The following is a 25,108-nucleotide window of genomic DNA, read 5'->3' on the forward strand; positions in this document are numbered from 1 at the left end:
TTGAAATGCCATCATTGACAAAGTATCTGAATGTCTCATCTTTGTAAATCACTTCCACCTAGAAAATAATGTTATTGTAGTCTCCTACAGCTTCATTGGAATGTTTGATCGGTTTAAGTTGTGTGTAAATTGTACCTGGTAAATAAATTTGACAACCTATTCACCAAACATTATTTAACTACTATCTGCCAGACAGTGTGCTAGGTATGACCAAGGGTCCACTGACTTTTAATCATATCACTGTGTTCGGCTTTTTATGATGAGAGAAAGAAAGAGAGAGAGAAGGAAGGGAGAGTGGGAAGGAGAGTGTTGTGCCAAGTTGCAAGACCACCACCAAGAAGACCACCGAGACTCAGACATTCCGAAATGCAAAAGCAAAGCAAGGCTTTATTAAGCGAGCTGCAACTCGGGCCTCATCCTACCCACCGACACAGCGGAGGTTAGGAGGGAGCCCCGAGCTGTGATTACACTGGGCTTATAAAGGCAAAGAACAAGGTTACAACAATCAGGTGTTCAAGCAAGCAAGATTAGGACACAGGTACAAATCTGATTGGCCCAGGGTTCGATTCTAAAATGGGGTTCACGTGGTAAAATGGGGTTCACGTGGTAAAATGGGGCCTGACTTCAAAGTCTGGCACTTCAAGAGAAGGAAAGAAAGAAGTAAAGAAGGAAGAGAAGAAAGGAAGGAAGGCAGGAAGGCAGGAAGGCAGGCAGGAGGAAGGAAGGAAGGAAGGAAGGAAGGAAGGAAGGAAGGAAGGAAGGAAGGAAGGAAGGAAGGAAGGAAGGAAGGAAGGAAGGAAAAGGAAGCGTTCCTTAGTGACACTGAGATGTTTTGTTGTTTATCATGGTATATGTCATATTTCGAGTTTTATTTTCAGCCGCTATAATTACTAAACACAGATTTATGGAGCTAGGCATAGAATTAAGGTTAATAAGGAAAGAAACAGTCATGAAAGCAGCTCAATTTCTGAAAATAATAGTTATATGTGCTATTAAAACATCTCTAAGACCATCCTGATACCAAGAAACTATCAGCTTCCACATAGATGCTTTCCCCCTAAGTTTTTACTTTATACTTAAGAGGTTTATTTATTTATTTTGCCATCCAGTGGCTTGAACTCAGGGTTTGGGTACTCTCCTTAAGCTTCTTTTACTCAAGGCTAGCACTGTACCTCTTAAGCCATGCTCCACTTCCAGTGCATCTATTTATAGCTAATGGCATTTTATTGAGATTTTCAAAGGTACTTTTATATTCATTGCACAAGCCAATTGTACATATTTATGAGTTATTCTGTAATAATTTGATACATGCACAATGTATAAATGATCAAATTCTGTTAATTTGCATATCTTATTAATTCTATTATTTCTTTGTGTTGGAAACCTCTGAACTCATCTCTTCTATATGGTTCTTTTATAAAATACATGATAGATTAAACTACAGTCATGCTACCATGCTAAGGAACATTAAAATTCATTCCTATGGGATTGTATTTTCCTTTATGTTATATACTCAAGGTTGACCTCAAACTCATGAATCTTCTATCTCAGCTTTCTAAGTGCTGGGATTAGAGCAGTGTCTTCACATTGTGTCTTCACAGACACTTTTAAGTTCAATGACTCCAACAAAATTCACTACTTTCCACATTTTCTTAGTCTCTCTTCTCTTTCTCTTAGTCAATGTACAAAGCACTTATCTATTCTCCACCACTTATAACTTGACAATCTTGACTCTTCATTCTCTAGTATCTGCTCGTGCTGTTTGTCACTAAGTCCTGCCCTTTTGGCCTCTTGGCATCTTTTAAATAAACAATGTTCTCTCTATCCTCAGTCTCAGCCTTCCCTCACCAGAAGTCTACCACACCTCTCACAGCCAACTGTGGGCTTCCTGTCTCCAGGCTCACCCTGTTACAGTTCATCTTAATCCATATCTCCAGAAGGAACTTTCTACCTCTACTCTTTCAATGTGTGCATGGAAGAGGCCTTCCTTCTCTTCTAGTACCAAATAACGAGAGTCCTACATTATCGGAATGTTAATGAATACTTTAATCTCATGCTCCATGTCTGTAATTATACCTCGTATTCCTCAAAATGCACTCACTGAACCAATGTTCACTGACTTGCCTAATTTCCTGAAACCAAAATCTTTCCTTTTTTATTTCCTCTCTCTCTTGTCTTCATAGAAAGGACTCAGTTCAAATCTCCTTTCTAAAACAAAGTAGGACTCAGCCCTTTTACCTGTGTGCTCCCATTTGCACTTGAATGTTACATCATTTTCTAACTTTTCTTCCATTCTATGGTGCCACTTGTGAAGAGCACAGAGCCTAACTTAGAATACCCACCTTGATTTTGCTCTTTGCCTGGACTCTTTGTGTCCTTGGTCACATTGATCCACCAACCCTGTTAGCTGGGCCACTATGATCCCATTTTACAGATGGCACTTAGTGTCTCTTGTAGTTTAAGATTGTGCAGTGTATCCACAGCCCTATTCTGCTCACTACCACACTTATACAGCAGCAGTGCCTGCCACCACATACACAGGGACTTAGCAAAGGCCGTCTGCTTGGGGGGAACTTCAGGAGACCCATCTCCAAGCTGTACTTTCAACACAATAAACACGGTTTGTATTGAAGTTGTGTTATACATCACTAAAAGCTGTTCTGTTTAATAATAAATATATTCAGTTTGATATTAATTTCTTTTATTGACAAAAAATTAAGTATATTGATGGGATGTGATATGATGTTTGATATATGCCTGCACTGTGATGTGATTAAGTCAAGCTAATTAAGATACCTCTTCCCTGACAGTTGAAGTTACTCTCTCAATATGAAATATCGACTACATTATTATGAACTATAGTTACAGTGCCATCAAGTAAAAAAAATGAATTCTCTTGTCTATCTGGATCGGCAAGCCTTAATTCTCTCCCCTTCCTCATCATTGGTTAGCCTCTAGGAACCACTGATCGTATTCATTATCCCTATGTGTTTAATTTTATTAGATTCGATGTATAAATAAGATGACAGTGTGTTTGTGATTCTCTGCCTCAATTACTTCACTCTAGCCTAATATCCTCCAGGATCATCTATGTTGTTGCAAATGACAAGTTTTGATCTTTCCTACTAAGACTGACTAGTGTTCCATTGTATGTGTGTGCACACACATGCACGTGCATGCGTGTTGTTTTCCTTATCCAGTTACATCTTGGCTGTTGTGATAGTGCTTCTATAAAAATGAGAGTGCAAATATACCTTTTATATATTGATTAGGGTTCCTTTGGATAAATATCTGAAACTATATATCCATTTTATTCTTAGTTTTGTAAGGAAACTCCATGCTATTTTCCATAATCACTATTCTAATTTTATATTCCCATCAACAATTATGATTTCCCCTTCCTTTCCATCATCTCTAAGACTTATCTTCCATCTTTTTGATAAAAGTCATTCTGGCATGTGTGAGGTAATACTGTGTTGTGGTTTTAATGTTTTATTCTTAATGCTTAGTGATGCTGAGCAATTTGTCATGCATCTACTGTTCATTTGCATGTCTTCCCTCAAGAAATCTCTGTCCGGATCCTTCCCTTGTATTTCTTTTGTTTTCCTTCTCCTTCCCCATCCCTCCCCTCCCTTTGCTTCCTTTCCCTTCCTCATCTCCTTTCCTTGAATCATGATCTAAGTAGCTGAAGCTGCCCTTGAACTCAAGATCTTTTTGCTTCACCTGAGTTTACAGAAATGTGCCACCATACCCAGCTTCTTTTGCCCATTTAAAAAGTTAGGATGTGTTATCTTGTCTCCTGTTGACATTTTAAAAAGTCTTGATGGGGCTGGGAATATGGCCTAGTGGCAAGAGAGTGCTTGCCTCCTATACATGAAGCCCTGGGTTTGATTCCCCAGCACCACATATGTAGAAAATGGCCAGAAGTGGCGCTGTGGCTTAAGTTGGCAGAGTGCTAGCCTTGAGCAAAAAGAAGCCAAGGACAGGGCTCAGGCAAAAAATATTATAAAAGTCCAAGGCCCAGGACTGGCAAAAAAAAATATATTGAATATGAACTCTTCATATATATGATTTACATGTGTCCCCACTCCGATTCTTGTCTCTTTATTTTGTTTATTGTTTTCTTTGCAATGCAGAAGCTTTTTTGTTAGATGCAATTTTCTATTTCTACTTTTGTTGTTATGGAGCTCAAATGGAAAAGCTCAGTGCCCAGAGCAGTGTCACACAGTTATTCCCCAATGTTTTCTTCTTATTATAGCTTCAAGCTTATTTTTAAGTTTTGAAGGGCGGGATGGGGCTTAGTGATAGAACACTTGCTTAGCATGTGGAAAACTACGCCCTGTTTACCAGCAAACTGCCCCCAGTCCTACACTCATGACCACTGAGTTAAGTTGTTAATCTATTTTGAGTTGATTATGTATGTAGTAGAAGAGAAGAGGTTAGTTTCATTTTTCTGTGCATGAAGATCTGACTTTCCTGTAGATTCTCCTTTTCCCATTATATATTCTTGTAGTTGATAGATGAGTGGATTTATTATCCCAGTACTCAGTAGGTCTGTGTTATGCCAGTGCCACACTGTTCTGAGTAGGATCACTTTATAATATGTTTTGAAATCAGGAAAAGTGATATGTCTAACTGTGTCCTTTCTGCTCAAAACTGTTTGGTCTTTTGAATTTCTCTATAAATTTCGGGTTATTTCATTTCTGTGAAAAGTGGCATCGAGATTTTCATAGGAACTATATTCTCCCTGTAGCTTACTCTGGACTGAATGGACATTTTTGCAATATTAATAACTATTTATTTGTGGTTTTGTCAATTTCATCTAGCAGAATTTCATAGTTTTCAGAATGTTATTCAGTCTTTTACCTTGCTGTTCGAGTATGCTTACTTTTTGTTGCTAATGTAAATAGAATTATTTTCCTAATTTCTTTTTCTGAGGGCTTCCTTCCTATTGGTATTGGTATTGGTGCTACTGATTTTTATATGTTAATTTGATGTCCTACAACATTACTAAATTAGTCCATTATTTCTAAGAGTATTTTGTTTGACTCTCTAGGATTTTCTATTTATGGGATCATATCCTTAGCAAATAGAGACAGCTTCATTTCTGTCCTGTGTGGTACTATTTTTATTATATTTTTTTCGTTATTTGTGTAACTGCTCTGGGTAGACCTTTCAGTTCTATATTGGGAGAGAAGTGGTGAGAATTGCAATCCTTATTTTGACTTTGATCTTCAAGGAAATCTTCCAACTTGTCTTAATTGAGAAAAATGTGAACAGTGTGTGTTTGTGTGTTGAGGTACAATCCCTCTATGCCTAAGCTGTGACTGTTCTTATCATGACATTTTTCTATATCTTTTGAGAAAATCAGATGTTATATTCTTTTTCTTTCTTTTTTTTTTTTTTTGAAGGTCATGGGGCTTGAACTCTGGGCCTGGGCAAGTCCCTGAGCTCTTCAGCTCAAGGCTAGTGCTCTACCATTTGAGCCACAGTGCCACTTCTAGTTTTCTGGTAGTTAGTTGGAGATAAGAGTCTCATAGATTTTCCTGCCCAGGTTGGTTTTGAACCACAATCCTCAGATCCTGAGTAGCTAGAATCACAGGCATGAACCACCAGTGCCCAGCTAATAAACACTTTTAATATGTACATGCTTAAGGTTCTGATTTCAGGTTGATTTCAGATGGCTACATGATGTGCCCACATGAACATTTCTACACTTAAGGACCAAAATCACTCTGGAATCATCTATTCTGCTATCAATGACCTCAGAGGAAAGACACATACTTGACAAATTCCTTCTGGAATTTTAGACCTTAGGAATTATTTCCCCCAAAGTCATACTAACCTTCCTTTTACCACAGTGAGAAAGCAGTCACTTCTGAATGTGGGCTATGAATCAGAATTTACTAAGGGAAGGTAATGAATATTTTGTTTCTTGAATCCCATCCCCAGAAATTCTGATTGAGATACCTGGAGAGGAAAGAAAGATTCTGTTCATGGGGGACCTCCTTAATACCCAACTCTCTGTGGTGGACTGATTAAGCTACGATTCTCACTTAGGTCTTCGAACAATTTAACCTGAGGTGTAGCTGCTCCCAGCACTGTCAGTGCTGGGCTGAGTAGGCTCCCTCCTGACCTCTGGCTGTAAAAGAACTCAGCTTAGTGCAGAAGATGATATATGCCTCTCAGCCTTGGCAACTCTCTTCCTCTGGCCTGAGGCAACCATGAGCCTTGGAACTGAAGGAACTCAGGTGCCCCAAATGTCAACACTGAGTGTGCATTGCTATCACTTCAGACCCCCATATCCACAGAAGAGCATCATCTTAGGCATTTATGGGACACCAGAACACTGATAGAGAAACAGAAGCTCTAAAAAAAGGGGATTTTCCCTAGGTGACTGGAAGTGAATGGTGGAACCTGAATGTGTCTAGGTCACTTGGGTCTCAGACCAGTGCTCAATTCACTACTGCCTGTGGCTTCCATGGGGACCAAAAGACTATCCCCACCTCAGCTCCACTAGGAAGGAACACAAAACATTGGATCAGTGTGGCTGCCGCATATTAAAAGCCAGCCTTTTGTCTGTCTTTGAACAGATCCACTGCTCGCGCTCCCATTATAAGGACAGAAACTTCCCAGGAGAGGGACAGGAGGAAAATGAGAAGGACTCAGGGAAGCTTGATACTGAGGACATGTTTTCCTTTAAATTCCAGGTTAATATGAACTCGCTTGTTTCCGCTGTATCCTCAGTGAATACTAAACACAACTGATTTATGTCACTTTCTCAAACTGGCATTCTAATGGGTCCACAAGAGGAAAATAAAATATTTAATAAAATAAAATGTGACAAATGAACTCTTGGAGTGAAGGAAGCCATGCTTGTGATAGTTGCAGATGTAGCAGAAGGAGAAGGAGGTTCTGAGGCTGGAAAGGGGCCAAGGTGAAAACTGGGATGAGTTTAGAGATTTAAAAAAATTTTAAATTGGAGGGATTTGACCATATTATACATAATCTGATGTATCATGTACACATTTCATCTTCACTCACCATTCTTTTGTGGCTTCTCATTTGCTGCAGTCAGAGCAGGGTTCCCTATTATGTAAATAAGGGAAAGAGACAGATGGTGGCACAAAGCAATGAATTCATTTGGGGGGAGGGCTTTAATTATGGATGGGTGGGCCCGGCTGTGTTTTGGGTTCAGCAAACGTCCCAAACGTTATGGGATTGGCAAAAACCCCAGATGTAGTTTTCCAAGCACATTTAAAAATCCTATCATATTTGCAAGGGAATTGGAGTTGGGAATTGATCGTGTTCTTTATTAAATTCCTCAAGTTACGGGCCCCGATTTTTCAGCTTTTGAAATTGCAGAGGAATTTAAGCAGAATTTGAAGGTGTTGACCTAAAATTTTTTTTTTGACTAAGGTACTTAATCAGTGCTACTGAGACTTTGAATAATCTTATAAGAAATTATTTATTATCAAAAAAATGAAAAGTTCAATATAAGAAAATCCAAATGTTTTATAACAACAGAAGACAATTAGTGTTAATTTGTGGTATATTTAATTTTAGTACTCTTAGCTCATCCCTTTTATACAATTGAAATCATACTATATTTGGAATTTTAAATGTTGAAGGCATTTAATACTATAGCACAACAATTTCCCTAGAATCCTAGTTATTCATAATATTTGTGAACATGTAATGGTTCATTAAATTTATGACTCAGTCATGGAGAAACAGTTGAAACACACACATACACATATACATACATACACCACACACATACTTTAGTGGGCATTTGTTTCTCTCAGAGTAATGTAAGCCAAATCTTTAGACAGTCTGATTTTTTTATATAAAATTGACTTGGAAGAAACAAACAGAATAACCAAAAATGGCTATGGGTACTTAAAGGTGCTATTTAAGATCAGTGTCAAGGATAAATTTGTTAAAACCATGTGGCAAGTTCACAGTCAAAGGCAAAAGCTCAAAGAGAAACCCAAGCCAGGCTGAGCCAAGGTCACAGCACACACAAAGGGTGAGAGCTGTGGATATTGCTCCATGAAAAGCCACATGCAAGTAGGTGTACACTTGAGGGGTCAGGGTAGACCATTAGCATTTGTGAATTTAGTATCCATGGATTCAGCTATTCACAGGGGACTTCACAAAGCCAGGATATGGAGTGATTTATCATGTCATTGCAAGAACACATTGAATCACATGAATTCGTGGGGTTTGTATTTTCACCAAAGCTTCTTGGTCTGTGAACCTCACCAAAAACTCAGCTTTTCTATTTCAACCAATTTTGTACTCTTTGAGAACTTGGTAATTTTCATATGATAAATGGTATTCCTTTGTTAAGCAAGCAGACAACTAACCAACCTATCCAGGGGAGTAATATCAACTCAAAGAGCTGGAGCTGAAAGGGAAGAGAAAATAAGATGTCTAAGTGATAGTCCCTTGCCAGAGAGCTGGAACATTGGATTTGTTAAAGGGAGGAATGTCACACTTGGAAGTACTCTGGTTCTAGGACATAAATGACTCCACCAGACATTCCCTAAAGCATTAAGAAATAGATACTTGGGATTGCATTTCAGGAAGCACTCTGCTCTGTGAAAATGCTGCTCATTCAGTAAATGATTAAAGTGCAATTAAATGCTTCTATTTTTCATTACTTCTTTTTCTAAAAAAATTAGGATGATATTTGTGAGTGTACCAACTCACTGGGACTTTGAATGTGTCAAGGAGTTAGTTTGATTAACTCTGTTTTAGTGTGACTTTTCAGTGAGTCTGTTTCAATTCTGATAAATTCTGAATTTGCCAAAAATTCCAGACAAGTGAGGTAAGATCAAAAGAACCTGTTGAGGATAGTTCAATGAAGGCACTACTCAAAAGGTGATTGGCCAGAGCCAGTGATTCACATCTCAGATGGAGAGCCTTTAGCACTGAATGTACCTGTGATTAATTGTGTAACAAAATGAGGATCCTTTTAAGCCAACCAGAAAAATTTGCTTTGGCCTTGGATGAGAGTGAAAAAAAAAGACTGAGCTTAAATGAAATCATGCTGAAGTTGATTTCAAAAAGCAATGAAAAAATATAAAGCAAACCCAGGCACTAAGTGGCTCCTATCTGTAATTCTAGCTACTTAGGGGGCTGAGATCTGAGTACTGAGATTCAAAGCCAGCCCAGACAGGAAAGTCTGTGTAACTCCAAAACACAAGAAGTGGAGCTGTGGCTCAAGTGGTAGAGCTCCAGCCTTGAGTGAAAAATCTAAGGGACAGTAGTACTCAGGCTCTGAGTTCCACCTCCAGAATGGGCACACACATGTGCGTGTGTGTGCGTGTGCACACACAGACACAGACACAGACACACACACACACACACACATACACAGGAAAGTATTGTCTACAGAATCAATTCACATCACCCTGGGCACAAGCAAAGTTTTAGAAGAAACAATGTTTCCTAGTTGATCTTTTCAACTGAGGTAGACCAATAAAGCAAGGTTAAAATCTACCTCCTCTCACTCATTGCAGCCATTCTTCGACTGTAGACTTCACCGGAGCTTCAGTTTTCCCATCTGCGTAATAAGGGAAGTACAGCTGACCTTACAAAATAGCTAATAAGTTAATGCTTCATACTGTCTATCCATATGCTCCAAATACCTGAAGAGAAGGTATCTGTTCCTCCAAAGGACCATCAAGTTCACTACACAGCAACCTAAAGCCAGCACTTATTTGTATCAATCCTAAAATGCATATAAAACTATGCTGTGATTGACCTTACAACCTCCCTTATCTTGTCCGTCACTTTCTTTCTTACCTTGTTAACTTCTTGTTTTTAAAAAATGGTATGTGTCTTAATTTCCAACTACTTCAAGGTGTTGGTTCCTGCTGTTCCATTTGCAAATCTACCACTATCTCCAACCTTTCACCCACCAAGCTCTTTCTCATATTTCACATCTCAGCTCAGGCTTCCATTAGCTTCATTCTAAGTCTCTTTATGAACTGTGGTGCTTTCCTCCAGTGCACTCAGCTCAGATTTTACAACTAATTCATCTCCCTCATTAAATTCCAAATTTCCCAAGATCAGAGCCATTTTGATTTCTGCCCATCATTGGAACACCAATGCTTTTGCACAATGCTCAGTAAATTTTTGTTGAATCTGTAAATGAATCCTTAAGATTCACATTAATTTTTATCTTCTTCCATATAACACCTATCTTAAGAATTGTTGGGAATAAAACACACTGTCCCAAATAACCCTTAATGAGTCAAGTGGTTCCTCTAGGAAGCTGTGTCCTGCTTCAGTCTTTGTGATTCAGAAACAGGCTCAAGATGTATTCTCCTTAATGTGAAAGCAAGGAAAAGACATTGAAACAATGGGGTGATCATTCCTTAATGTTCCTTTGCTTCACTTCTCCACCAGGACCAAGTAGTTCCTGGCAACTGTAAACAACCAATATGACCAAGAAAGAAAAGGCGCTCCAGGACAAGTTGTTCTAGTTCCTTAAAATTATCATCGTCTTTAAAGAGCAGTAGTTCCTGAATCTATTTCTGACAGAGGCAAGGTCCTCACAGCAGGTTGACTTTGACAATTGACACATAAAGATGATTTTCATGAAATGAAATTGTTCTTCAGGTAGAGCTAAAAACTGGCCACTTCCTTAGATTTCAATTGCAGAACTTATGACTTGAGGGGCATATGAGTCAATGTCTTAAAGGAATGAACACAGTTGACTTGTGACTTTCTTTTTTTTTTTGGCCAGTCTTAGGCCGTGAATGACTTGTGACTTTCTATCTTTGTGTATAAAGATTAAAAACAATTAAGCCCCTGCAAGATGACGAAGATCATTTTTTTCTGGGATGAATTCCATCCTAATTCCATCTTGGGCCCCTCATCTGGCTACAAAAAAAAGAGGGGAGGAAGTTACAGGAAAAGGTTATATTTGCCTCCTACCGAATTTCTTAAGATGTAGAATTCCTCAAAAAAGATGATATCTCAGTTGTAAAGTGAGCAAAAATAATAGACAAATGTTCACCCATGCTCCTTTACCTTTCAAATGACTTTTCAATCCTATTTTTATGTGAGCCATACTTTCAAGGATAAAACTTTTCAAACCATTAAAATACATATGTTTTGAAACAGGAGATATCGTGGCATAAGGATTGGGAGCGTGGTCTGTGAATCAGACCACCTGAGTTCAAATATGATGTACTAACTGGTTCTATTCAGCTTTATGATGTCTCCATTTCATGATCTGTAAAATAGGATTACAGTACAACTTAGCTTATAGGACTGTGTAAAATGTCAGATTTAGACTAAATCAAGGATGTAGTACTTCTTAAAAAAGACTTCAAGGGTAATTGTTCCTTCAAAGGACTTCAAAAGATTTCAAGGGAAGTGGTAGAACTAAAGTTTGAAAATTAAAGTTCAGGTCTAACCACACTAGGATAAACAACAAAATTAGGGGAAAAAATTAAAAATTATTTGTTGTCTATTTACCCAATTTTATTCATTTGTTCTTTCCTTAGTTCATTTGCTTCCTAGTAGCTACTCCTAGTAAGGGAAGGCAATAATTCTGTTTTGTAGAATGCTGTATGAACATTTACATATTTGACATTTTCTTCTTTCCTCTGATATTTTTCCTAACTTATTAAAGGAAAATCATATCTTGTCTCAATTTTTGTGTCCTTTTGACTAAATAATATGTGGTTATAAAAATGATCATCAGGCAGATGTAGCAAAATAGAATTCATATTTTAGTGGTTCATTCAAAAAGCATGTGTTGAGATTGCATGAAATATGGTCCCTGATGGAGTGTTGGCCTTCCCTTCATTTTGAAAATAAAGAAAAAGGTAGTGCAATAATGAGAGCTTAAATTATCTTTAAAATTGGAGGGGACAGTGAAATAAACACTTGAGTAGTAATACCACCATCAAGTAGTTATACACCGTAAGTACTCTCATAGAAATGCATATTGGGTGAAAGGACTTAGGGTAAGGATTTCTGAGGACAGTGATGGCTGGAGACTTGTTAAGGAGCAAGCATGGTTTGGTGGACCAGTAAGGCATGAAACACAAGAGGTTAATGCTGTGTTTGAAAAATGGAAGAGGCTAGACAATGGAAAGGCTGACAAAGATAGAGACATCAGTAGAAAGTAATCATAAAGATGAGGGATTAGTATTTTACCCAAAAGGTCATGAGAAGGTTCTAAAGTCCAAACTTAAACTAGTTCAGAGGAAGAGGACAAAAGGAGATGCAGCAGAGTCAGGGAATCCATAAGGTAATTGAGACAATCCAGGCAAGAAGAAGCAAATATGTCAGGCTTCATATGTGATGTAGACCCTTGTTTTCTCCCCACTTCTTACACAGTTGAAAGAAGTAGTCTATTTTGAGAGGTTTATCCTTTAGCTAGGCAATTGCTTCTAAATCTACTCTGCAAAGGAGAGATGGAGACAATTATGTCAAGAGCATCTCTTAGAAATTAAGCACAGTGCCAATCACTTTCCCATACTAATAACAGTTATGAGACTAAGTTTATCTTTCAGACCATTTCCAGCTGTTAAATCTTTGAACTACACTTATTCTGAATATTTGTGTGAAGATACCCTGAAAGGGAAGCCTGTATTGAGTTCAGAACTGGGGGATGCCATTAGAACAGCAATACTTCTACCCAGTTCTGTCTTCTTCCTGGCATGCATACTACAGACTCTTCTCTCTTTGGGGCGCATGATAAAATGGCTTTTCCTTGCTTCTTTCTTCTAAGGTGTGGTCTTATGGCCTGCTCTTTCCAATGAGTTGGGTGGACATGATTGATCCCACATCAGAGATAGATTGTTTCATGGTCATTGTGAAATGTTCCAAAACTCTTTCTTCTCTCAGTCATGTTACTCTGTGAGTTGAAAGTTTTAAGCAATGATTAATAATGAATAGTAATCCTTTCATTTTAATCCAGTGTTTCTTACCTTCAGTGCTATGGCATTTGAGAAGGATAACTTCTTCTTGTAGGCAGAAACTCTCCTATGTGCTGGTCAAGATATGTAGCAGTGACCTTGACCTCTAGTCTCTGACTTTTTTTTTCTTTTATTTATTTATTGTCAAAGTGATGTACACAGAGGTTACAGTTTCATACGTTAGGCCTTGGGTACATTTCTTGTACTGTTTGTTACCTCCTCCCTCATTCCCCCCTCCCTCTTCCCCCTTCCCTCTCTCTCCCCATGAGTTGTTCAGTTAGTTTACACCAAATGATTTTTCAAGTATTGCTTTTGGAGTCGTTTGTCTTTTTATCCTTTGTCTCTCGATTTTGATATTCCCTTTCACTTCCCTAGTTCTAATACTAGTATATACAGTATCCAGTGTACTCAGATAAGATACAGTGATAGTGTGGGTACAACCACAGGAAGGGGATACAAGAGGATCATCAACAATAGAAGCTACAGTTTCACATGGCATGTTGAAAGTAATTACAACAGTGATATAACAGTCGTTTCCATAACATGGAGTTCATTTCACTTGACAAGATTTCTTTCACCAGTTGTTGACAATCTGAACTGTCTCTGGATATTGTCAGTGGTTCCCTGTAGGGAACCTAGTTGAAGGCCAGTGTTTTCATTATGGTACATTACTATCACTGCTTACACTACTATTCATTGCTCCCATCACCTACCTAGGACCCGCATATCCCCCAACTCCTTGCTTTTAATCTTTCCCTTTTTCCCTTGTTAGTTTAACTCTCCAAATCTACTTTGGATCTATGAAATAGTATGTTCTCTATTCTAACAATGTTTGAGTTTTGTGTTTGCCAGTACTGGAGTTTGAACTCAGGACTCCATGCTTGTGAGGCTGGACCTCTACCACTTAAGTCACAGCTCCAGCACTACTTCTTGCTGGGTATTTTTAGAGATGGAGTCTAGCAAACGTTTTTGCCTAGGGTGGCCTCAAACCTTAATTCTCTGTATCTCAACCTGTTGGGTAGCTAGGATTACTTACACAAACTACTGGTACCCAGCTATTCTAACAATGTTTAACCTTTCATGTGTTTAAAACTATCATTCAGTTCAAATGCTATTTAAACTGTCATTTCATGATTCCTACTTGGCCTCGACAAAATTGATTCTAATAATAATAAATAAATGTGGGTTAAAGTGAAAGTGGAAATAAATAGCATATCTTACTGAGATTTAGAAGAAAACATTTTGGACAGAAGTAGTCTGGGGCCCCTTAATGGCGTTGGTTTTTGAGTCAATGGTAAAGAATAGAGAAACTCTTTGTATTTCGAGGATTATCATTTCCACAGTGGTTTCATTTTTTTTCTTTTTTTTAAAGTTTTTATTATAAAACTGATGTACAGAGAGGTTACAGTTTCATACGTTAGGCATTGGATACATTTCTTGTACTTTTGTTACCTTGTCCCTCATACCCCCTCCCTCCTCCCCCTTACCCTTTCCCCCCCCTGAGGTGTTCAGTTCATTTACACTAAACAGTTTTGCAAGTATTGCTTTTGTAGTTGTTTCTCTTTTTTTACCCTGTGTCTCTCAATTGAGTATTCCCTTTCAATTTCCTAGTTCTAATACCCGTATACAAGGTTTCCAATATACTCAGATAAGATTACATCGATAGTGTAGATACAATCAGTGGTTTCATTTTTGTGGAATGATTATATAAGTGAATAAATGGGGACTTTAGGTCTGAAGACCCACATTGGAGTTTTGCTCTACCATTTACAATCTTCACAGGAAAACATCTCTCTAAAACCTTAGCAGCCTGTTCTACATACAACAGAGAATTATTCTAAAGTATTCCATAACATATGTAACAACCTTTAATAAATTCCCACCAACATAAATGCACACTGGCTACTAGTTTACAGGTACCAACAAGGAAATGCTGGATACTAGACAAATATTTTTCTAAGTATTTGCATGTAGATCTACAGAGATGTGTGACAATGACTAGTATCTCATACATGAGCCACTAAGAATGAGATAAGAGTAGTTGCACTGGCTTAGGTGTATAAGGAAAGCAGAGCCCATGCATACGTAGCAGTGAGGCATGTAGACAGCGAGGTACCTGGGCTGTGGTTCACTGCAGACTAAGCCAAGTCTTTCAGTCACTAACAGGCAGAGGCATTAAGATGAGCTACCCTCCTTCTCTGATTTTCCTGTTAGATATCATCCTGGTTAGGTGTATGTTGCAATGCAATCTTCCATCACATTTGAGGCCATGATTAGATGGTTTGGGGTACCTTCTCAAATGGCTTCTAAGAAGGGAAGGAAAAATGATCACGTCTTGGGAAAATGAAGACTGGAAATAAATACCAAAAAGTTGACCAAAAGTCATTAGAGCCCGAAAGGAAAGAAAAATAGAGCTGTTGAGTATGTACAAGACTTTTTCCCACAAAAAAGCAAGCCTTTTACCAAAATGCTACTAAATATTACATAGAAAGTCGATTCAGAAGTATGGGTAAAATCAACAAAATTTCAAGAGACAGGCTGATTTGGGTACTTTGGTAACAGCCCATGGCTTCTTTTGGACAATTCTTGTGGCTAATCAGGAGATAGGTTACGGTTACAAAATGTTCACCAAATCCCCGAAATGTGTCTTTAACCCAGTGACCTCTTTTCTCAGGCTGAGATGGCTACGTGGATGGCCAATGACTTGTCCTGCTTATTGACAGACTGGATCTCTACCTCAATATATATGACAGCCTTGTATCAAATATGGAAAAGAGTAGTTCTGATGGCTCCAGGGGACAGTATAGGACTAAAATGTGGTACATCTAGTTCAACAGAAAGATCTTTCAGCAAGTGAAATTGCTCTGAAAATATAATGAGCTGCCTGATATGATATTTCCTCTGTTATTATAGGTATTTGCACAGAAAGTAGGTAAATATTCACTTGTGTAAATAGCTGAGCAATACAGTGTATATCCATTCCTATTGATTTAATTTCACTCAGCTCTGGAATTTTATTCATAGCATCCATGGAAAATGAAAATTTCTAGGAGCTTGAGAACTTACTGGGCAAACTTTTTTTCCCCAAATTTTTATTAGCAAACTGATGTACAGAGAGATTACAGTTTCATACGTTAAGCATTGGATACATTTCTTGTACTGTTTGTTATCTTGTCCCTCATGCCCCCCTCCCTCCTCCCCCTTTCCCTTCCCCCCCGCCCCAGAGGTGTTCAATTCACTTACACCAAACAGTTTTGCAAGTATTGCTTTTGTAGTTGTTTGTCCTTTTTTACCCTGTGTCTCTCAATTTTGGTATTCCCTTTCAATTTCCTATTTCCAATACCAGTATACACGATTTCCAATATACTCAGATAAGATTACAGAGATAGTGTAGGTACAACCACTGGAAGGTGGTACAAGAACATCATCAATAATAGAAGCTACAGTTACACATGGGACGTTGAAAGTAGTTACAACTGTGATATAACAATTGTTTCCATAACATGGAGTTCATTTCACTTAGCATCATCTTATGTGTTCATAAGGGTGTAGCTATTGGGCTCTTGTGATGCTCTGTTATGACTTGCCTAAACCTGTACTAATTATTCCCAATAAGGGAGACCATAGAGTCCATGTTTCTTTGGGTCTGGCTCACTTCACTTAGTATAATTTTTTCCAGGTCCTTCCATTTCCTTACAAATGGGACAATTTCATTCTTTCTGGTAGAGGCATAAAATTCCATTGTGTATATGTACCACATTTTCCTGATCCATTCGTCTACTGAGGGGCATCTGGGTTGGTTCCAGATTCTTGCTATGACAAATTGTGTTGCAATGAACATTGTTGTGCTGGTGGCATTACTGTGATTTTGTTTGTGGTCTTTTGGATAGATACCCAAAAGTGGGGCTGCTGGGTCATAGGGGAGTTCTATATTTAGCCTTCTGAGGAATCTCCATACTGCTTGCCAGAGTGGCTGAACCAGTTTACATTCCCACCAACAATGAAGTAGGGTTCCCTTTGGGCCACATCCCCTCCAACAATTGTTATTGTTAGTTTTCTTGATATATGACATTCTTACTGGGGTGAGATGGAATCTCAATGTTGTTTTGATTTGCATTTCTTTTATGGCCAGTGATGTAGAGCACTTTTTCATATGTCTCTTGGCCATTCTCATTTCCTCATCAGAGAAGTCTCTTTGTAAGTCTTTAGCCCACTTGATGAGGGGGCTATTGGTTCTTTGCGGTTTTGTTTTGGAAGAAGGTAATTTTTTTAGTTCTGCATATATTTTAGATATGAGGCCTTTGTCTGTTGAATGTCCGGTAAAGATCTTCTCCCAGTCTGTGGGCTTTCTGTTTATCTTGCGAGCTATGTCCTTTGCTGTGCAGAAGCTCTGAAGTTTGATGCAGTCCCATTTGTCCAACCTTTCTTTGATTTGTAGCTTTTCTGTGTCTTTGTTAAGGAAGTTCTGTCCTGCACCAAGGTGCCCAAGTGTTTCTCCAACTCCTTCCTTTAGTGTTTTCAGGATGTCTGTTTTGATTTCGAGGTCTTTAATCCATTTGGAATTGATTTTGGTGCAGGGTGATATTACTTGGCAAAATTTAAACTCAAAGACTTAAGGTTTCTCTTTGGTCATTTATCAGAGACACATAAATAATAGTCTATGAACAATGTTATACCAATTAATAGTTTCATCTGGACTTTTGGGAAAGTGATATTAGTTTTCCATTTCATAGAAGGAAGACACTTAGGAAACAATAGATGGTAAAACTTGAATTCCTACTGATGTTGGGGACTGTAGTGAAAGAGTTTGCATAGTCTTATGTCTGAGTTCCCACTTACCTACACAAGTTATTAACTTATTCCCAGGACTCAAAGAGTTAATAATAACATAGACAAACAGGAGAAGTAGCAGGTCTTCAACTGGGTGTCCACTACCAGAAAAACAGGCCAGATAATTAGATCAAAGAACTTGAGACAACAAACATGAGTAAGACTCAGGAAGTTCATAGTCCGGTAAGATGTTGCTGAGTGTGTACCTTTCAGCCTAATGACTGTCGTGCCCAGCGCAGCACTTCATCTCATGTATTAGTCCCTAATAGTAATCTCTCAAGATATTTATACAGAGACTGAAGACTAACCAAAAGCCACACAGTTGTAGTGCAGCAAAACCCGTACTTGTAGCAGTTCTACTAGAATTAAAAATTTCATATTTTTCCAGTCTCTAAACAAAGCAGAAAAGAAACCCTGGCCCAATAAATTTTGTTAGTCTCATATATTTCATTGATTCTCCCTGTCTGCAAACAGTTCATCCATCTTTCCCACACTACTCAAAACCCCCAAATTTTCAACAGAAAATCAATATCCACTTAAGACAAAACAAAAAAGCAAGTGACTAACAATTGCCCAGATTTCATCTTTGAATTTCTGCTTCTTTACTCATTCTTGAATCTGGTTCCTTCTCCTCATTCTGGTAAAAGAATCAATGAATTTTCATCCTGATGTCAATTTTCTTACTGTATGTGATGTAGTAGCCTGGATCATTGGCTTAGAGTCTAGACTCCACTGTTGGGTTTTGGCTGACACTAATCACTTACAGTACTTTTCATTGGAGGTGGAACTGTGGCTCAGGTGATACAGTCCCAGGCCTGGTGAAAAAAGCTAAGGGAAAGAATGAGGACCCAAGTTTAAGTCCTGTAATACTGAAACACTCAAACTCTCTCTCTCTCTCTCTCTCTCTCTCTCTGTCTCCCTCTCTCTCTGTCTCTCTCTGTCTCTCTGTCTCTCTGTCACACACACACACACACACACACACACACACACACACACACACACACACACTAAAGTAAAAAAGAGCTGGGAGTGTGGCTCAAGTGTACAGGACCTGCCTAGATATTGCAAGGTCTTGAGTTCAAATCTCAGTACTGCTAGTATCTATAATTTTCAAATCAGAAGTTATAGATTGCAAAAAAAAAAGAAGTTATAGATTGCAATTGGTATTGGAATCTAATTACTCCATTGATTTTATTTTATGGTACAAAAATCGATTGGCACAAAAATTAATTTCTATAGATATGGTTTTGCAAAGAATAGCACTTCTTCAATAATTAAGCTTATTCTTCTATTAACAGTTGCAGAAGTAGTCATCATGCTATCAGAACACATTGTGATGCTATTTTAAAACAGCCTATTACTCCTCTGTATTTCCCAGATATTACTTCACACTGTCTCTACAGATGCAGATGGATACAGATAGATACTTAGGCCAATTTAAGATAAACTATCTGTTTACATGTACATGAAACCATCATAGGAACATAAGAAACTTGCTGAGAGTCACAGTCAATCTAAGTAAAGTCTACTAAGAAGTTCACAAAATGTCTACTTTCACTAACTCATTGTGGTTTGGGGATGCAAAATTTTTCATTACTTTTTAGATATATATATATACCAGAAAATGGTACCAAGTATATACACGTACATACCCATAGGCATAGTTTATATAATTATTCTTTTATATTTGTGTTTGATTGCTGAGTCTTTCTATCCTCAAAATCTGATTTTCCTCTGCCATGGGGGAAGCCACATGAACATAATCTTACTAAAACATAACTTGTATTAAGTTTGATAATATTAATACTGTTCAACTTATATTGAAAAAATCAAATAAGCACAAAGACTTGTTTTGCTGCTTATCTTTTATGGAGCTTTGACTCTAACCTTTCCAGAACCTTAGCACTATTTCAAAATAATTAATTACATAAAGATGCTAACGAGTCAGATCATTTTGTTATCATAAACATAGATTTCCCCCAGTAGTTTTCCTGTCCACTATTGTAGGATTTTTGGAGTGACTTCATGTAAGCCGTTATACTCTCCTCCATGTATTATCAGTGAATCGACAGTAGTTGATATGTGAAAGGATGCTAATGTATTGTGTCTAATGCACCTTTCCAGCTCTCTCTTCTTCCCTTTCTTATCTGCTCTCTTCTCTTCTCCCTTTCTTTCCCACCAGGAATCTCTTTCTAGAATTAAGGGTATTTTACAACCTCCTGGGGAAAAAGTAGAACATTTATGAACACCAAAATTACACAAACATAACATTTGCAAAAAAAGTGCTTATTAGTAAATTAGCAATAAGCAGTGGCACTGTGACTCAAGTGGTAAAGCACTAGCTTTTAGCTGAAGAGCTCAGAGACAGCACCCAAGCCCTGAGTTCAAGCCCCATGACTGACCAAAGGGAAAAAAAAAGTAAAACAGAAGAATTTTGTGTTTGGGCTGGGAATATGGCCTAGTGGCAAGAGTGCTTGCCTCATATACATGAAGCCCTGGGTTCAATTCTTCAGCACCACATATATAGAAAATGGCCAGAAGTTGCGCTGTGGCTCAAGTAGAGTGCTAGCCTTGAGCAAAGGAAAAAAAAAAGAAGCCAGGGACAGTGCTCAGGCCCTGAGTCCAAGGCCCAGAACTGGCAAAAAAGAAAGAAAGAAATTAGCAATAAGGTCAAAACAGAAGCCTCCGATGATTAAAGTGAAGATGATAATATATTACTTTGACCCTGCTACTTTGCATCCACTTCTGTCTATGTGAGCTAAACATGTCACTCTTATTATCTCCCAATAGTTGTTCAAAAGAGTTTCATTTTAACATATATGCATACAATGCATCTTGATCTGAATCTTCTCTATGGTGATTCCTCTCTCCCCTCCCCACAATGGTGTCATCAAGTTTCCTTGTTCCATTTTCATGCATCTATATTGATTCTTATGACCATCTATAGCGGTGTGATCAGTGAGCACACAGTAGATGTGTTAACTAACTTCTTACTGCCTGCACCAGGCAGAAGCAACATGGGTCTGTGCCCTGAGCCAAGCTAGCATGCTCACTTGTTCATACTTAGGAGATGACATACTCAGTCTGAAACTTTAAAAAATCATATGTGTTCAATGCAGAGCTATTATATTCCTACCCAGAATATGTATTAGAAATGCCCATATCTTTAAATGCATACACACACACACACACACACACACACACACACACACACACACACACATTCTGTATGGTATCCCATGGAACCAATTAAAATTTCAATAACTCACAAAGAATTAAAAATTTCCTGTATTCAATTGTGTTTATTTATTTGCCAATCCTGGGGCTTGGACTCAGGGCCTGAGCACTGTCCCTGGCTTCTTCTTCTTCTTTTTTTTTTTTTTTTTTTTTTTTTGCTCAAGGCTAACACTCTACCACCTGAGCCACAGCGCTACTTCTGATTTTTTCTGTTTATGTGGTGCTGAGGAATCAACCCAGGGCTTCATGTATATGAGGCAAGCACTCTACCACTAGGCTATATTCTCAGCCTGAAAATTTCATTTATTTGTATGGCAGTTAAAGTACCTTACAATCTTCTTAGTGTGTAGTCCCAAAATGTATAGTTCTGGCACATATAGATGGATTCTGTGACTTCACAAAACAGGATCCAATCATCTCCAAGTTCCTTTCCATTTCTAGATGTCTGTCTTTATGAACACTGTATTGCAAGAATACACTTCTTTTTTTCCACTGGCTTCTAATGATCTCTTTTACTCTCTTTTTAGCTTTAGCATATACTCTACTACTTCCTTTCTAATGGAGAATCTGTACACTTTGAAAGGTAGCCAATGAGACTGAGAAACTTCATATGTAACTTTTTAATTTACTTAATTTCAATAGCCACACATGGCTAGTATTTTGCCTATTACATAGTACAAATATGAAATAGACCATTAAAATTAATCGTGTAATGCAATTAATAAAAGAAGAAATTCTGAAGTTCAATTAACATATGAAGATTCCCAAGCTCACCAGCAACCAAGGCTCAGAAATTATTTTTCATTCTTATAATTTACAAGAAACACAAGGGTGGCCACATGTGTTTTACTAAGGGTGGAAAGAAATGTTTTCTGTCACACACTCTTGGAGGGAGAGTAATAGGTTCCTTTTGGAGTCACTCTCGTGGTAGCTGTCACCACTGAAGCAATCCATATCCTCTGTGATTTAGTTGTGGGTGCCAGTTTATAGAACTATAGACACAAAGAGGGATACAAAGCACATTGCAACTAATCTGTATTATTGTTGTTTTTATTTTTAATTGAAACTACCACTATTGCCCATCTGTTTATCTTATGAGAATGAGCTACTTCTCTATCTCATGTCTATTAAAAAAAAACTGAAAACATTCAAGATGGCCATAAATAAATAATCCATTCAGAGATTTTTTTAACTGCAATCTCCTTCTCTTATTTATATTCCTGCTTAGCTCCTTAGATATTTGGATTTGTGCTTCATTGATCTGTATGTCTGTTTCTGTATTTATACCATCTACCTTAAGTTACTATGGCATTATAGAATATACTCTAGGCAATAGAATAGTGGATGTAGATATGAATTCTCTGTTTTTAACATTTTCCAACTCACCTAAAAATCTATGTGCTTCAAGTCCCATTTGAAGAATATAGCGCTGCTCATCAACAGTTTACTACTTCCTAGATCCCCACATAATCTTGTAAATAGCTCTAGGTAAGAAATCTAAATAGTAGAGAAGTTAGCCAACCTGGCCAAGGTAGCACAGCCGGTAGTGGTGAATTCAGAATTGAAACTCTGAAACTGATCATCAGAGCTCAGCCCAGATCCTAACACAAACAATTAATGTGTGTGTGTGTGTGTGTGTGTGTGTGTGTGTGTGTGTCTGCGTGTGCATGTGCCAGTGCTGGTGCTTGAACTCACGGTTTTTGCTAGCTTCAAACTGTGATCCTCAAATCTCAGCCTCGTAATTAGTGCAGAGTACAGGCACGAACCACCAGTGTTGGCAAGAAATTATTTTTAAGCAGGGAATGCAGAGGTGGGGATGGGACAACTTTTGAGGAGGACAAAAAATATTTTCTTAGGTTTAATAACTACTATTACATCTTCCAGAGTTCTTGTTGTTGTTGCATTGTTTGTTTTTGTTTCTCAGGACTTGGGACTGAATGCGGATCTTGGCATAGGTTCAACAAGTCCTGTGCCCCCGAGATTTGTCCCTAGCCCCATATCGAAACAGTCTATTTTCTTTAGTTTTGAATTTATTGATTGAAATTGTTGAGAGTATTCTCTTAGGAAATTTACTAACGACCTGACATTTATTCCTTATCTCTTAACAGGGAAGACAGTTCATACGATGGTTTATAGGAATATGTCTTTTCCCCCTGTGATCTTCTTGGCCTATAATCTCTACTTTACCAGTTCCTACAAAGAACATATTTAAAACTCCGATTCCCATGATCTACTTTTAAAAATAAATTCCATTTACTATTTAAAAAAATACTCAACCATTCCTAGATCACATTGCTTTTGTATTATTTTGCTTCTCAAGATTCCTGAGTGAAGGTCTGGCTCATTTATTTTCAGTTTACCTTTCCTTTTATAAAGAGTTTTATGGCTTTACATTTCCTTATGAGCTCCACTTTGGCTCTGCCCACATGTTTTACCAGGGAAAGCTTTCTGTTTTACTTCTGAATCATAGGCACATTGCATTTTGCTTCCTTCTTTATTTTTTTTCAATTTTTTTTTATCAAACTGATGTACAGAGAGGTTACAGTTTCATACGTTAGGCATTGGATACATTTCTTGTACTGTTTGTTACCTTTTCCCTCATAACCCCACCCACCCCCTATCCCTTTCCCCCCATGAGACGTTCAGTTCGCTTACACCAAACAGTTTTGCAAGTATTACTTTTGTAGTTGTTTGTCTTTTTTTACCCTGTGTCTCTCAATTTTGGTATTCCCTTTCAATTTCTTAGTTCTAATAACAGTATACATGGTTTCCAATATACTCAGATAAGATTACAGAGATAGTGTAGGTACAACCACAGGAAGGTGATACAAGAACATCATCAATAATAGAAGCTACAGATACACATGGGACATTGAAAGTAGTTACAACTGTGATATAACAATTGTTTCCATAACATGGAGTTCATTTCATTTAGCATCATCCTATGTGTTCATAAGGGTATAGCTATTGGGCTCTTGTGATCCTCTGTTATGACTTACCTAAACCTGTGCTAATTATTCCCAATAAGGGAGACCATACAGTCCATGTTTCTTTGGGTCTGGCTCACTTCACTTAGTATAATTTTTTTCCAAGTCCTTCCATTTCCTTACAAATCGGGCAATGTCATTCTTTCTGATAGAGGCATAAAATTCCATTGTGTATATGTACCACATTTTCCTGATCCATTCGTCTACGGAGGGGCATCTGGGTTGGTTCCAGATTCTAGCTATGACAAATTGGGCTGCGATGAACATTGTTGTGCTGGTGGCTTTACTGTGATTTTGTTTGTGGACTATTGGATAGATACCCAAAAGTGGGGCTGCTGGGTCATAGGGGAGTTCTATATTTAGCCTTCTGAGGAATCTCCATACTGCTTGCCAGAGTGGCTGAACCAATTTACATTCCCACCAACAATGAAGTAGGGTTCCCTTTGGGCCACATCCCCTCCAACAACTGTTATTGTTAGTTTTCTTGATATATGACATTCTTACTGGGGTGAGACAGATTCTCAATGTTGTTTTGATTTGCATTTCTTTTATGGCCAGTGATGTAGAGCACTTTTTCATATGTCTCTTGGCCATTCTCATTTCCTCATCAGAGAAGTCTCTTTGTAAGTCTTTAGCCCACTTGATGGGGGGGCTATTGGTTCTTTGCAGTTTTGTTTTGGAGGAAGGTAATTATTTTAGTTCTGCATATATTTTAGATATGAGGCCTTGGTCCATTGAATGGCCGGTAAAGAACTTCTCCCAGTCTGTGGGCTTTCTGTTTATCTTGCGAGTTATGTCCGTTGCCGCGCAGAAGATCTGCAGTTTCATGCAGTCCCATTTGTCCAAAGTTTCTTTGATTTGTAGCCTTTTTGGGTCTTCGTTAAGGAAGTTCTGTCCTGTGCCAAGGAGCCCAAGTGTTTCTCCAACTCCTTCCTTTAGTGTTTTCAGGGTGTCTGTTTTGATTTCGAGGTCTTTAATCCATTTAGAATTTAGGGTGATATTTACGGATCTACTTTCAGTTTGTTGCACGTGTTGAACCAGCTTTGCCAGCACCATTGTTTTAGCCCCTTTATCAAAGATTAAGTAGGTTCTGTGGGTTCATTT

The sequence above is a fragment of the Perognathus longimembris genome, chromosome 1 (assembly GCF_023159225.1).
Source record: "Perognathus longimembris pacificus isolate PPM17 chromosome 1, ASM2315922v1, whole genome shotgun sequence".
Classification (NCBI taxonomy): Eukaryota; Metazoa; Chordata; class Mammalia; order Rodentia; family Heteromyidae; genus Perognathus; species Perognathus longimembris.